This window comes from Schistocerca piceifrons, chromosome X (genome assembly GCF_021461385.2).
Source record: "Schistocerca piceifrons isolate TAMUIC-IGC-003096 chromosome X, iqSchPice1.1, whole genome shotgun sequence".
NCBI classification, from domain to species: Eukaryota; Metazoa; Arthropoda; class Insecta; order Orthoptera; family Acrididae; genus Schistocerca; species Schistocerca piceifrons.
This window is the reverse complement of record NC_060149.1, coordinates 687,664,585-687,678,196: the sequence shown is the minus strand read 5'-3', so window position 1 is coordinate 687,678,196 and position 13,612 is coordinate 687,664,585. Positions and strand designations below refer to the sequence as shown.

The 13,612-nt window shown below is 26.1% G+C and overlaps 2 pseudogenes; both read right to left on the bottom strand.

Annotated features, from left to right (window-relative positions):
- Positions 1 to 469: 469 nt before the first annotated feature.
- Positions 470 to 7,374, bottom strand: LOC124722609 (annotated as a pseudogene).
- A 62-nt stretch (positions 7,375 to 7,436) lies between these two features.
- Positions 7,437 to 12,504, bottom strand: LOC124722608 (annotated as a pseudogene).
- Positions 12,505 to 13,612: the final 1,108 nt, after the last annotated feature.

The following is a 13,612-nucleotide window of genomic DNA, read 5'->3' as shown; positions in this document are numbered from 1 at the left end:
TAATCAATCAACCTTAAATAGAATAAGAAGCGAAATATTGCAGTCAGTTTCGACCTGAAAGGTTGGTAAATACCCTTATTCTTATTAATTGAAGCCAAAAAGAGGCGTATTACTGTTAATAGTATAATTGAACTAAAAAGTTCCAATTAATGAAATGTAAAGCTATTATGAGAGCTGCTAACTTTTTATATTAGCAGTTGAACTCCGTTAACATTTCTAAAGTTTATATAGTTTAAATAAAACATTACATTTTCACTGTGAAAATAATATATATATATTTATAAATACCTAAAAGTAAAAATACTTCCTTAACATCTTCAGTGTCATGCTCAAATTATAAGCTATTTCAGTAAACAAAAAATAATACCACCAAAATAAATATTCAAAAAGTAAAAGTTAAAAGATAAATCTTAAAATTAGAATCATATCAACCTTGCATATAACTAATTAAATAAATAAATAGTCTATACAAACCTTGACCACCAAATAATTCACCTCAACCATAATCAAATGATTTAGATGAATAATAACCCAATTTTAAAGGAACATATCTAATAAACTTAGTGAAAGAAAAGGCTTAAACCACATAGAACCAGAAAATCTGACAAAAGAAAGGATACTTAAAGAAAATAAATTTTGAGAAAAATCAAAATTAGAAATAAGATAACCCAAATAAGCACCCAAAACAACTATAGTAATAGTTAAAAACTTTAAATAATAAGGCAAGGCAATCACATGAGGAACAGGAAAAATTAACCAAGACAAAGGACAACCACCAAAAACAGCAACAAACAATAAACCAATTATACCAAACGAAATATAATAACCCTTATCATCAAAAGAAAATCTAGAATAAAACTTATTATCACCAGATATTGAATAATAAAAAAGATGAAAAGAATAAGAAGCTGTTAAACCAGTAGAAAAGAAATAAAGAAAAAAAGTCAAACAATTAATTCATCTTAAACAAACATTTCAGGAATTAAATCCTTTGAATAAAAACCTGCTAAAAATGGTATACCACACAAAGACAAACTAGAAACATTACAACAAACTGAAGTTAAAGGTATAAAATTAACAATTGAACCTATAAAACGAATATCCTGAGAATCCTTTAAATTATGAATTATTGAACCTGCACACATTATCAATAAAGCCTTAAATAAAGCAAGATTTGGGTAACCCATAGCCAAAATTCTTATTATTAAACCAAGTTGTCTTAAAGTAGAAAGAGCAATAATTTTCTTCAAATCATATTCAAAATTTGCTCCCAAACCAGCCATAAATATAGTTATACAAGCAATTAAAAGTAAGAATCAACCACAATTATCAGAATCTAATATTGGTCTGAAACGAATTAATAAATAAACTCCAGCAGTAACACCAGTAGAAGAAAGAACCAAAGCAGAAACAGGAGTAGGAGCAGCCATAGCAGCAGGAAGTCAAGAAGAAAAGGGAATTTGAGCCCTTTTAGTTATAGCTGCAAAAACAACTATTATAGTAATAAGCTTTATTTCAAAAGAATTAGAAATAAGATCATAATAGTAAATATAATTTCAATCACCAAAATTCAATATTCAGGCAATAGAAATTAAAATAGCAGCATCACCAATACGATTAGAAAGTGCAGTTAACATACCCGCACTTTAAGATTTCACATTTTGATAGTAAATAACTAACAATAAGAAACTAAACCTAAACCACCCCAACCCAATAAAATTCTAATCAAATTAGGACTAATAATTAAATAACCTATAGAAAGATTAAATATTAAAACAATAACAATAAAACGATTTATATTTTTTCTCCCAATATATAATCCTCTCTATATTAAATAACCAAAGAAAAAATATACATAACAAAAGACATAAAAATAAGAGACATCCAATCCAAAATTAAAGTCATAACTTCCATAGAATCATTTAAATTAAAAAGTTCTCATTTAACAAAGACTCTATAATCAATTATTAAATAATAAATACCCAAAATAAAAATTATAGTTCTAGAAAACATAAAGAAAAGAACTCAAAGAACAAATAGAAAACAAATTCACAGCTTAAGATGAAAAATTCATAACATTGATTCCACAAAACAACATTTTTAATTAAAATACTTAAGCAACCTAAACAAAAAAAATACTCCCCCTTTGAACAATGAATTTTTAAAGGCAATCAATGTAAAAGTAAAAGATGATATACACGAAAATAACCAAGAGAACAAGTATAAACACCAGACTAATAATTACCATGCAGAGAATAAGAATACATATATAAAGAATAAACGGCTTTAAAAAAAGACAAAAAAATTAAACCAAAATATCTAAAAGAAAATCAAGACATAATTCGATTTAATAATCTAATTCACCTACCAAATTTAAAGAAGGAGAGAGCAGCTATATTAGATGATCTCAAAAGGAATCATCATAAAGTCATTCTTGGTATCAAATTAATTATACCCTTGTTAATTAATAATCTTCATCTACCTAAACGCTCATAAATAATATTAGATAAACAAAATAAACCAGAAGAACTCAAACCATGACCAACCATTAAAGAAAGAGAACCTATACAACCTTATCAATTCATAGTCATCAATCCTCCAATAACCATTCTTATATGAGCAACAGAAGCATATGCAATTAAAGACTTTAAATCAACCTGACGAAAACAAATAAATCTAACAATAACCCCACCAGATAAACCTAAAGACAATCAAAATTACTTAAACTTTAAACCCAAATAAGAAATAGCCTTCATAACACGAAAAATACCATAACCACCTAACTTTTATAAAACACCAGCAAGAATCATTCTACCTGAAATAGGGGCCTCAACATGAGCCTTAGGAAGCCATAAATCAACCAAAAATATTGGCATCTTAACTAAAAAAGCAAGAATTATAAATACATAATATATAAAATAATAAGAACCAAAATCAACCAATAAAGGAAAATATAAAGTATTAGAAAAATCATAAACCCTAAATAACACTAATAATTTAGGCAATCTAGCAACCAGGGTATAAAAAATTTAATAAACACCAGCCTGTAAACGTTCAGGTTGATAGCCTCAACCCAAAATCAAAAGTAAAGTAGGAACTAATCTAGCATAAAAAAATATAAAAAGAAAGAAGACTCAATCTAGCAAACGAACAATAAAGCATAATCATTAAAATTAAGATTATAAAGAAAAAAATATAGAATGATAAGAATGTAAATAAACTGAAACTCTAGCAGTAATTATTAAAGAACAAATTCAAAAACTAAGCAAAATCAAACTAAAAGAAAAATAATCAATACCAAAATAATATCTAATCATACTCAAATCTGCATATGAATAAACACAAATCATAAAAACAAATCTAGATGGAAACATTAAAGAATGAACCAACCATCAACAATTATTAACCAAACAAAGAGGGATCAAAAAAATTGTTATAAATAAATACTTTAACATAAAGATAAACCAAAAGAATTAAAAAAATAATTCCCATGAGATCGAATTATTGTAACTAAAATCGAAAGACCTAAAGCACCTTCACAAACAGAATAAAACAAAAAAATAACAGGAAAAAAATAATCATAATCAATTTCAATAAGAAAACCAATAACCAATATAAATAAAGAAAGAACAATATATTCTAATCTCAATAGAACCATTAATAAATACTTACGTTTAGAAGAAAAAACATAAACACCACCAAAATAAATCAATAAAGAGGTAAAGACAGAGAATATAAACATTAGTTTTAATAGTTTAAAAAAAACGCCGGTCTTGTAAACCGGAAATAACTCCAGCCCCCACTTTTAAAACTTCAGAGGCGAAAAAGCTTTCCATCATCGGTCCCCAAAACCGATATTTTTAATAAACTAAACCCTGAAAAGATCAAAATAATAATTATATCACTATCAAATGTAATAAATATGAATTTTATTAAATTAAGACACCCAATATCTATAATGCTTTTCATTATCCTACAAACTTTTCTAGTTGGACTAATAACAGGAACTATAATGGAAAGATATTGATTATCATATATTTTATTTTTATCGTTTCTTGGTGGTATATTAGTTCTATTTACCTATATTACGAGAATTACATCAAACGAAATATTTCAACCTAAATCAATTACGATAATTATTACCTTAACAATATGAATATTTATCATATCAACATTAATTATTTTAGATATAACAATATTTATAGACTTTTTCAAAAATACCGAAACTACAAATATTGATAATTGAATCAATTATCAAGAAATAACAATAACTTTAAAAAACTATATAATTGACCAACATTCATTATCACAATAATAATAATAATTTATTTATTTTTAGCACTATTAGCAGTTGTTAAAATCACCAATATTAACCAGGGGCCTATTCGTAAAGTAAGATAATTTACTAATGAATAAACCCTTAGAATTAAGACATCCTTTAATAAAAATCATTAATAACTATTTAGTTGATTTACCTGCACCAACAAATATTTCATTTTGATGAAATTTTGGGTCCCTACTAGGGTTATGTTTGGTAGTTCAAATTGTAACTGGACTATTTTTAGCTATACATTATACATCAAATATTGAAATAGCATTTATTAGTGTACTTCACATCTGCCGAGACGTAAATAATGGCTGAATTATTCGAACCTTACATGCAAATGGAGCTTCTATATTTTTTATTTGTATTTATTTACATGTCGGACGAAGAATTTACTACGGATCTTACATATACATACACACCTGAATAATTGGTACAGTAATCCTATTCTTAGTTATAGCAACTGCATTTATAGGGTACGTTTTACCTTGAGGTCAAATATCATTCTGAGGTGCGACAGTAATTACTAATTTATTATCAGCAATTCCATATTTAGGAACAGATTTAGTTCAATGAGTATGAGGAGGGTTTGCTGTTGATAATGCAACATTAAATCGATTCTTTACATTCCATTTTGTACTACCGTTTATTATTGCTGCAATGGCAGCAATTCATTTATTCTTCCTCCACCAAACAGGGTCTAATAACCCCTTACACCTAAATGGAGATATTGAAAAAATCCCATTTCACCCATACTTTACTTTCAAGGACTCTATTACATTTTTATTAATAACATCATTATTAATTATATTGTGCTTAATTAATCCTTACCTCCTAGGGGATCCAGATAATATTGTACCTGCTAACCCGTTAGTAACCCCCGTCCATATTCAACCAGAATGATATTTCTTATTTGCATACGCAATTCTACGATCAATCCCTAATAAGCTAGGAGGTGTTATTGCATTATTCTTATGAATTAGAATCTTAATAATTTTACCATTTTATAATAAAACACCATTCTGAGGTATTCAATTCTATCCTATTAATCAGATTTTTTTCTGTATTATAGTAGTTGTTGTATGCTTATTAACATGAATTGTTGAAGAAACTTACATTATAACAGGACAAATCTTAACAATTATCTACTTTACTTACTTCTTAATTAATGTGCATGTTGCAAACGCATGAGATAAACTAATTAAGGAATAATAAGTTAATTAGCTTATGAAAAGTGTATGTTTTGAAAACATGAAACTAGAAGTTTAACTCTTCTATTAACTTTTCTTAAAAAATTTCACTAAATAAATGAAATAAATAAAATCTTTAAACCAACAAAGAAAATAAAAAAATTTAAAGATAAAGGCAAAAAACTTTTTCAAGCTAAGTACATTAACTTATCATAGCGAAAACGTGGTAATGTCCCCAGAACTCAAATAAAACCAAAGGACATAACAGCAAGCTTAATAAAAAATATAAAAGAATAAAAGTCACCACCTAAAAAAATTAAAGCTAATAATATTCTTATAAAAACAATTCTAGTATACTCAGCTAAAAAAATTAAAGTAAACCCGCCTGCACCATATTCAATATTAAAACCGGAAACTAACTCAGATTCACCTTCGGCAAAGTCAAAAGGAGTACAGTTAGTTTCAGCTAAACAAGAAGCAAAACAAGCTAAAGCTAAAGGAAAAGAAATAATAATAAATCAACAATAAAGCTGATAATTTATAAAATTAACACGTTAAAACTACCAATTAAAATAATTAAAGATAATAAAATTAAAGACAAACTAACTTCGTATGAAATTGTTTGAGCAACAGAACGATGAGAACCTAGTAAACAATAATTTGAATTAGAAGACCAACCAGCAATTATAACAGTATAAACACCTAATCTAGTACAACATAAAAAAAACAAAAATCCATAAGAAAAAGAACATATATAAGTTAAGTAAGGGAAAATCACCCAAACAGCCAAGGAAATTATTAAATTAAAAACAGGAGAAAAATAATAAAGTAAATAATTAGATATGATAGGAATTGGCTGCTCCTAACAAATTAACTTAATAGCATCACTAAAGGGTTGAGGAATTCCTGCAAAACTTACTTTATTTGGACCCTTTCGAATTTGGATGTAACCTAAAACCTTACACTGTAATAAAGTTAAAAAAGCAACACTAATTAAAACACAAATAACTAATAAAAGAAAATTCAAAATAAACATAAATAAATCTTAAAGTATCAATACTATTTGTAGAAAAAAACTACATAAATGAATTCTAAATTCAACACATTAGCTGTCAAAATAGTAATTTAATTAGAATTAATCAATAAAATAAAAAATATTTCAACCATATGGTCCTTTCGTACTAATATGATTTAATAATGTTAGGATAGAAACCGACCTGGCTCACGCCAGTTTGAACTGAGATCACGTAAGAATTTAAAGGTCGAACAGACCTAATTACTGGGCTACTGCACCCAATATTTTTCTTAATCCAACATCAAGGTCACAATCTGCTTTGTCGATATGAGCTCTCAAAATCAATTATGCTGTTATCCCTGAGGTAACTTAATCTTATGATCATAAATTATGGATAAAAACAACAAACATAAATAAATGATATAATAATGAAGAGTTTATTTATTCTTCATGTCACCCCAACTTAACATCATCATTAAATATAGAAAGACAAACAAAAAACTATATAAAAATAAAATGTTAAGCTCCATAGGGTCTTCTCGTCCTAAAGAAAAATTTTAAGCCTTTTGACTCAAAAGTTAAATTCAAAAATTTATTAAGAGACAGTTGATTTCTCGTCAAGCCATTCATTCCAGCCACTTATTAAGAGACTGATGATTATGCTACCTTTGCACGGTCAAAATACTGCGGCTCTTTAAAAATCTGCTCAGTGAGCAGGCCAGACCTCAAAGTATTTTCAAGAGGACATGATTTTGATAAACAGGCGGAAATCAATTTTGCCTAGTTCCTTATAATAAATTCACAAGGTAAAAATTATATATAAATAAAAATACTAATTCTATCATTATTACAAAAATTTTAAAATTAAATAAATAATCTTAATAAAAAACCTAAAATACTTTTAAAATCAAAATAAAAAATAATGAGATAATAAATGAAAAAATGCAAGTTTTGTGTAACCCATAGCCAAAATTCTTATTATTAAACCAAGTTGTCTTAAAGTAGAAAGAGCAATAATTTTCTTCAAATCAAATTCAAAATTTGCTCTCAAACCAGCCATAAATATAGTTGTACAATCAATTAAAAGTAAGAATCAACCACAATTATAAGTATCTAATATTAGTCTGAAACGAATTAATAAATAAACCCCAGCAGTAACAAGAGTAGAAGAATGAACCAAAGCAGAAACAGGAGTAGGAGCAGCCATAGCAGCAGGAAGTCAAGAGGAAAAGGGAATTTGAGCTCTTTTAGTTACAACTGCTATAACAATTAATATAGTAACAAGCTTTATTTCAAAAGAATTAGAAATAAAATCATAATAATAAATATAATTTCAACCACCAAAATTCAATATTCAAGCAATAGAAATTCAAATAGCAACATCACCAAAACGATTAGAAAGTGCAGATAACATACCCACACTATAAGATTTCACATTTTGATAGTAAATAACTAAACAATAAGAAACTAAACCTAATCCATCCCATCCCAATAAAATTCAAATCAAATTAGGACTAATAGCCCGCATCTCGTGGTCGTGCGGTAGCATTCTCGCTTCCCACGCCCGGGTTCCCGGGTTCGATTCCTGGTGGGGTCAGGGATTTTCTTTGCCTCGTGATGGTTGGGTGTTGTGTGATGTCCTTAGGTTAGTTAGGTTTAAGTAGTACTAAGTTCTAGGGGACTGATGAGCATAGATGTTAAGTCCCATAGTGCTCAGAGCCATTAGGAGTAATAATTACAAAACCTATAGAAAGAATAAATATTAAAACAATAACAATAAAACAATTTATATTTTTTCTCCCGATATATAATCCTCGCTATAATGAATAACCAAAGAAAAAATATACATAACAAAAGACATAAAAATAAGAGACATTCAATTCAAAATTAAAGTCATAACAACCATAGAACCATTTTAATTAAAAGGTTCTCATTCAACAGAAACTCTATAATCAATTATTAAATAATAAATACCCAAAATAAAAATTATAGTTCTAGAAAAAAATAAAGAAAAAAACTCAAAGAACAAATAGAAAACAAATTCACGGCCTAAGATGACAAATTCATATCATTGATTCCACAAAACAACATTTTTAATTAAAATACTTAAGCAACCTAAACAAAACAAAAATACTCCCCCTTTAAACAAAGAATATTTAAAAGCAATCAATGTAAAAGTAAAAGATGATATTCACGAACTAAACCAAGAGAACAAGTATAAACACCAGAATAATAATTACCATGCTGAGAATAAGAATACATATATAAAGTATAAACAGCTCTAAAAAAATACAAAAAAATTAAAGCAAAAAATCTAAAAGAAGATCAAGACATAATTCTATTTAATAATCTAAGTTCACCCAGCAAATTTAAAGAAAGTGGAGCAGCTATATTAGGTGATCTCAAAAGGAATCATCATAAAGCCATTCTTGGTATCAAATTAAATATACCCTTGGTAATTAATAATCTTCGTCTACCTAAACGCTCATAAATAATATTAGATAAACAAAATAAACCAGAAGAACAAAAACCATGACCAACCATTAAAGAAAGAGAACCTATACAACCTCATCAATTCATAGTCATCAATCCTCCTATAACCATTCTTATATGAGCAACAGAAGAATATGCAATTAAAGACTCAAAATCAACCTGACGAAAACAAATAAATCTAACAATAACCCCACCAGATAAACCTAAAGACAATCAAAAATAATTAAACTTTAAACCCAAATAAGAAATAGCCTTCATAACACGATAAACACCATAACCACCTAACTTTAATAAAACACCACCAAGAATCATTCTACCTGAAATAGGGGCCTCAACATGAGCCTTAGGAAGCCATAAATGAACCAAAAATATTGGCATCTTAACTAAAAAAGCAAGAATTATAAACACATAAAATATAAAATAATAAGAACCAAAATCAACCAATAAAGGAAAATATAAAGTATTAGAAAAATCATAAACCCTAAATAACACTAATAATTTAGGCAATCTAGCAACCAGGGTATAAAAAATTAAATAAACACCAGCCTGTAAGCGTTCAGGTTGATAGCCTCAACCCAAAATCAGAAGAAAAGTAGGACCTAATCTAGCCTCAAAAAAAATATAAAAGGAAAGAAGACTCAATCTAGCAAACGAACAATAAAGCATAATCATTAAAATTAAGACTATAAAGACAAAAAAATAGAATGATAACAACTTAATTATACTGAACATCTAGCAGTAATTATTAAGAAAAACTTCAAAAACTACGCAAAATCAAACTAAAAGAAAAATAATCAATACCAAAATAATATCTAATCATATTCAAATCTGCATATGAATAAACACAAATCATAAAAACAAAACTAGACAAAAACATTAAAGAATGAACCAACCATTAACAATTATTAACCAAACAAAGAGGGATCCAAAAAATAGTTACAAATAAATACTTTAACATAAAGATAAACGAAGAGAATTAAAAAAATCATTCCCATGAGAACGAAATATTGAAACTAAAATAGAAAGACCTAATGCACCTTCACAAACAGAAAAAACCAAAAAATAACAGGAAAAAAATTATCATAATCAAACTCAATAAGAAAAACAATAACCCATATGAATAAAGAAAGAACAATATATTCTAATCTCAAAAGAACCATTAATAAATGCTTAAGTTTAGAAGAAAAAACATAACAACCAGCAAAATAAATCAATAAAGCATCACTAAAAGATTGAGGAATTCCTGCAAAACCTACTTTATTTGGACCCTTTCGAATTTGGATGTAACCTAAAACCTTACGCTCTAATAAAGTTAAAAAAGCAACACTAATTAAAACACAAATAACTAATAAAAGAAAATACAAAATAAACATAAATAAATCATAAAGTATCAATACTATTCGTAGAGAAAATCTACATAAATCAATTCTAAATACAACACATTAATCTGTCAAAATAGCAATTTAATTAGTATTAATCAATAAAATAAGAAATATTTCAACCATATGGTCCCTTCGTCTAATATGAATTAATAATCTTAGGATAGAAACTGACCTGGCTCACTCCGGCCTGAACTCAGATCATGTAAGAATTTAAAGGTCGAACAGACCTAATTACTGGGCTACTGCAACCAAAAATTTTCTTAATCCAACATCGAGGTCGCAATCTGCTTTGTCGATATGAGCTCTCAAAAACAATTACGCTGTTATCCCTAAGGTAACTTCATCTTATGATCATAAATTATGAATCAAAACAACAAACATAAATAAATGATATGATAATGAAGAGTTTATTTATTCTTCATGTCACCCCAACAAAACATCATCTTTACATATAGAAAGACAAACAAAAAACTATATAAAAATAAAATGTTAAGCTCTATAGGGTCTTCTCGTCCTAAAGAAATATTTAAGCATTTGACTCAAAAGTTATATTCAAAAATTTATTAAGAGACAGTTGATTTCTCGTCAAGCCATTCATTCCAGCCACTAATTAAGAGACTAGTGATTATGCTACCTTTGCACGGTCAAAATACTGCGGCTCTTTAAAAATCTGCTCAGTGAGCAGGCCAGACCTCAAAGTATTTTCAAGAGGACATGATTTTGATAAACAGGCAGAAATCAATTTTGCCTACTTCCTTATAATAAATTCACAAGGTAAAAATTATATACAAATAAATATACTAATACTATCATTATTACAAAAATTTTAAAATTAAATAAATAATCTTAATAAAAATCTAAAATACTTACAAAATCAAAATAAAAAATAATGAACTAAAACGTAATCTTAGAGATAGCTGGTTTAAAGCTTACTACTAAATTGTATAAAACAAATTATAGGTTATTAACTTCAAAGCTTATCCCTTAAACAATAAATAAGTTATTATTTATACCAAAAAAATTAAATAAAAACAATCAACTTAAAAAAATTAAATAATTTCTACAGAAACTAGATATCTTGGGAAACGATTAACATCTCATTTCTATAAATAATTTAATAATAATTATGACAAATTATCTATAAATAATTTATAAAACAACTTAAATCGAGACAAGTAAAGTAAATACTAAAATTTTGATAAACCCTGATACAAAAGGTACAATAAATAAATTCTACTCTTAAAAATTTAAAATAATATTTCATAATACAATTACATTACCAATAAACTATAATCTAAAAAATCAATTCTACAAAATATACTAAGACAAAATTCCACAAAATTATTTTTATTAAATTATTAAATAAACAGAAAATAAATATAATAAAATAAATAATCAAGATATCCTGATTTACACAGAAAAATTTTCAGTGCAAATGAAACACATTACTAGTAAGTTATATCTTGAAACTCTATCTAGATACACTTTCCAGTACATCTACTACGTTATTACTTATCTCATCTAAATTGAAGCTAAATTAAAATAATAAAATAGAATAATCAATAATAAGAGTGACGGGCGATGTGTAGACACCTCAGAGCCAATATCAGTTAAATTAAATAAATTAAATTACTATCAAATCCACCTTCATTACTAGTATTTCACCATCAAATCCGTTGTAAACAAAAATCTATTGTAACCCACCTCCTCTTAACTATAAGCTGCACCTTGACCTGAAATATTTTATAATTATAAATCTTAAGAATTATAACTCTAAAAAGATCTTCCGATAACGGAGATATACAAACAAATAAATTAAGTAGTATAAATCGTGTATTATCAATTACGGGGTAGGTTCCTCTAAATGGAATGAGGTACTACCAAATTATTTGGGTTTAAAGACCTAAACTAATAGTTCCCTGGTAAATATAATTAACATTTAAAATAATAGGGTATCTAATCCTAGTTTATTATTTAAATTTCACAGATTCATAAAAAGCTCTATAAATAAATTTCAACATTTCACCTCACAAATTTATATTTTAACCCTAAAAATATAAACAACTGTTTTAACCGATAATATTCACTTGTATCAATCATATAACTGCGGCTGCTAGCACGAATTATGCCGTTACTAAATCAATTGCTAGATCCAACGTCACTTGATAATTAAATCAAATTACTGCAAAATAGAACATTTACTTTAACAAAACTTGCATATAATACAAAGAAAAAGTGAATAAATAAGCAAGAAAAAACTTTTGGAAACATAATAAGATATCTAAATAATTATAAATCTAAGTAAAAATAAAAGATTCAAATATTTAAAGAAAAAAAAACACAAAAAGTGTCAAAAACAAAGAAATGCACCATCGAATGACCACAACAGCTTCTCTATTATATATAAATAAAGATTAATATGGAACATGTATACCAATAAATGTATTATATTCTTTCTTATTGATTCTTTCATTTCACTAATAATAACGAAAGATTAAATAATATAATAAATATATTTTATACAATTATGTAAATTAATGTAATATATTATTAATATAAAATTAACTTTATATGAAGTTAACTTAAATATTAATTAGTTAAATAATTTAATTTTTAGAAAATATATAAAATTATATTATTATAATTAATATAATTACTTATATTAATATTATATTTAATATTTAATAATATTATTTATATTTATTATTTCCAATTATTTTATATTTAATATTAATTTACATATTATTACATAATTTATAATATAATGACCTATTTTAAGCTAAAAACAAAAGTAGTTTTAATCCTAGGTAATTAAATGTATTAAAATAGTCATTTAATAATAATTAAATAGAATTATAGGTATTTAAATTTAATAAAATGTAATATATTAATGAAAATTATTTATTATATATAATATATATTACAATTATCCGAACCGAGATAAATTAATTAAAAATAACCAAAATAAAACATAAACAAATTAAAAAATAAATTAAAAATTTTTGCATAATTGTATAAAATATGTTTATTATATTATTTAATCTTTCTTTATTATTAGTGAAAAGAAAGATTAATTAAGAAAGAATATAATACATTTATTTGTATACATGTTCCATATTAATCTTTATTTATATATAATAGAGAAGTTGTTGGGGTCATTCGAGGGTTCGTTTCTTTTTTTTTGTCACTTTTTGAGTTTTTTCTTTTT